Source organism: Pinus tabuliformis, chromosome 5_2, assembly GCF_031772625.1.
Source record: "Pinus tabuliformis cultivar Carrire ecotype Pingquan chromosome 5_2, CPIR1, whole genome shotgun sequence".
Lineage (NCBI taxonomy): Eukaryota > Viridiplantae > Streptophyta > Pinopsida > Pinales > Pinaceae > Pinus > Pinus tabuliformis.
In genome coordinates, this window is record NC_142306.1 from 338,209,398 (window position 1) to 338,212,810 (window position 3,413).

At 38.8% G+C, this 3,413-nt stretch overlaps 1 pseudogene; it reads right to left on the minus strand.

Moving 5' to 3' along the window:
- Positions 1-1,383: 1,383 nt before the first annotated feature.
- Positions 1,384-2,004, minus strand: LOC149158859 (vacuolar protein sorting-associated protein 2 homolog 3 pseudogene; annotated as a pseudogene).
- Between the last annotated feature and the right edge of the window lie 1,409 nt (positions 2,005-3,413).

Here is a 3,413-nt window from a genome sequence, read left to right on the forward strand (position 1 = left end):
TTTCTTTGTTTTTTTTTCAACATGATTTAACAATGAGTTTCAGCTTGGAACTACTCACTCAGATCCTTGCAGAAGTTAGGATCTCTTCTTCCTTGGAAGAGGAGATCTTAACAAGAATTAAAGGTTCAACTACTCCCCAAGAAATAAATGAAGACTCAACGTCTGAAGAATCCTGCGTATCTAATGGCGAACAACCATTCAAACAGGAGATCAAGGAAGAAGAGCAGCAAATTGGAGAAGAAGAACAAAAGTTACAGCATGATCGGAGTGAGAGTAACTGTGCTTATCAAAGCTTCATCGAACAATGGTTCCAGGTAAGTACTAGATTAGATTTATCTTTTAACTTTTTAGTTAATTTGCAGTTACAACAACTAGACTCATCCACTCTCGAATATTGTCAATTTTCATTTGACAAATTGCTATTGAATCTATTGTTGCTACTGCTACGTGAATGGCTTCATTGGAAGTTTAACTACACGTAACTAAATTGTAAATTCTAACTAGTATAGGGTAGGTAGGCTTTCAGCTTTAGTTTTTGCTTTCATTTTTAGTTCTGCTTTTACCTAGAATAAGTATGCTCTCCTCCTGCGTCTTTGTACGATCTCGAGGATCAGAAAATAGGTTTCAGTTTTGCTTAGAATAAATATGCTCTCCTCCTGCGTCTTTGTATGATCTTGAGGATCAGAAAATAGGGATGATTTAGGCCACCAATTTCAGGAATAAATAAATGTTTTGCAATATGCTTCATCACCCAAGGAGTTATGTCCATTTGTTAAAAAAAAAAAATTAGTTTCTTTCTCAACTTTAGTTTTCATTGAAAAAAAAAGAAAGAAAAAATTTAATTTTAACAACTAACCTTTTTTTTTTTTTTTTTAAAGATAGGATTACCATTTTTTTGTTTTTCAAAAATAGCATTAATTCCATTTTTTTTTTTAGACTTTTAAAAAAAAAAAAAAAAAAAAAAAAAAAAAAACAAACTAACCATTTTTTGTTTTTAACGATAAGGTTAATTTCATTTTTTAGATTTTTAAATACAAATAAAAATAATAATAATAAAAAAAAAAATCATAACATAAAATAAAAAATAAAAAAATAAAAAAATAATAACAGCCAATCACCGCACTCATAAATAAACAAAAATCTGGACAAAGGACTCAGATTCTTCCTCTGTGCATTGCCGCATCGATGATTTGTGAAAGGCGCTGATCACATTGCAGACTACTACAAAAACGTTATTTTAGAAAGAAACATGGCATTAATAAATTCATTTACAGAACGACACTTTGAAGACGACTTCCTACTTGTTTTCAAATATGCTATGCCCCTCACTGATCTATATCCAAGCATGGTTCTGCATATACAAACGAACTATAGCACTTAACGTCGATCTCTTATCTATGGATTCGAATCAGGCATTGCGAAGGGCTGCCAACCTCTGCTCCAGGTCATCCACGTCAGAACTGCCAACGCCTTGGGCTCTCCTTCCAGCAATCTTGCCTTTGGGTGTTGATGATAACTGGGAAGCAATATCTATTCCAATTTCATCTAGCACCTGGTTAGTAAGCTCCTCGGTTTCCTCTTCAGCCTAGTCATTATCTAGAGCATCATCAATGGAACCTGATATCATCTCAGTCGTCATATCCATTTGTGCTGTCTGCCTTTGAAATTCTTGCATCACCTTAGCCTGCTTCGCTGGCTCCATTTGCTTATTCATGTCTGCCATTGCCTTACTGGCACCTTTCATCCCTGTAGCAACAGAGGTGTTTGCATACATAGCCTGTGTATGTGTTGCCACTCCACGCACTTGGGCACGGCTACCTTGCAAATTAGCTATTTGTTGTCTTAACCTGATAAGTTGGCGAGCTAAAATTTTTGTGGCAGCCTCATTGCCAGTTTTTGCAGTCTTTTTTTATCTGAGCAACAAGTTTTTTTCTCCTCTAATTGCAGTGACGCTATCTCTCGTTCAATACCTCTGGTTGCAACTTGCATCTCCCGCTTGCTCGTCCGCATTTGCTTGAAACAGTCGTATTTCCAGCACTTGTATCTGCCTCTACATATCCTTGCCCTGATAGCAATTCATTGGACTCCATCTCATGTTCCTCTGTTTCAGTCTTCCACCTCACAGGTTTTGAAACGCAACCCTTTAAAAACGTCAATTTTAAAAAGCAGTCTGTGTTCAAACCAGGGAAAATCTAGACAAACGAAGACATGGGTTTTTTTCATAATAGAACGAATTATCTAACCCAGAAATCGTTTGCTTAAATTCCTCACGGTCTAAGAGGAAATCGTGGTTCTTCAGAGCCCTATTTTGCTAACTGCGTGAATAAAAACGGTTTTGTACATCTGTCCTTTGAAGTCTTTGTCAGGTGGATAGGCTGATTGCCATTTGCTTTGTGCATTGTTGCATGTCAAATATCATATCTTGCAGCTGTGTAAATCCACTCAAGTCCTGTCTGATCATCGAGCTCCGACTCCGGCGTTTTGAGAGCCACTCCGTAACACTTGAACTGCGTGGGCACCATCTTCTCCAAAAACTCCTGCTCCCGTGCCTCCACTTATGCTTTTAATAACAATGGCTCTGCCTCAGAATTGTGGTGCAACAGTTATGGAGCCTCGGGCTTTATCAAAAGCTTTAGATGAGCGTTGCCAACCCGGGGAAAGAGTCAGAACAATGACACTTCCGTAATAAAAAAAAGACCCGTTTTCTGCCCTCCATCTTACTCTTCTCGTTTTTCCAATTCGATGAAACCAAAAGGAATGCGACCAGTGCATTTGCTTTCTCACTCGCTGAGCTGCTTCCAGCAAACCTGGGTCCGATGTTTTTTTCGGCTTTACTCATAGATAAAGCGATTGCAACAGCTCTTTCAACGCAGATTGGTTCTGCCTATTATCCATAAAATGATTCATATGTTTCGTAAGGGCTTGAAAAATATGATTTACATTACTGTTTCAGTAGCAATGGATGGCACCGCTTTGATTCTATATAAAATTATGAGGATGGCACATGACTATCGACAGAGCGATGCTGGATGACACCAAATTTCTATCGGTTCTTTTTCCAGTAGAAGATATTTGTGTTGACAATGTCGAACTTGCACAGTGCTCACACTTTGGTGGCTTCCAGCTGGATGGTCACTGCCTTTAACCACCGTTCCGTGTTCATGTTACAACGATAGCCATCGATTGGGAATATGATTCAAGACTCCCTAACAAGGCTAAACCGCGTGACAGCTCCACATCCAACTGGTTGGGTGTATTGGAAATCCGCAATTCAGTGGACGTTTCTTGGGTCCCTGCCCCACACGGCAGTGAATATGAGTTGAAGCAGCATATAAAGCCTCGGGATGCCCTTCGAATAACCAGATTCAATCCCTGCTCCGCGTACATCGATTCTATTCTAAGAAGACCAGGGA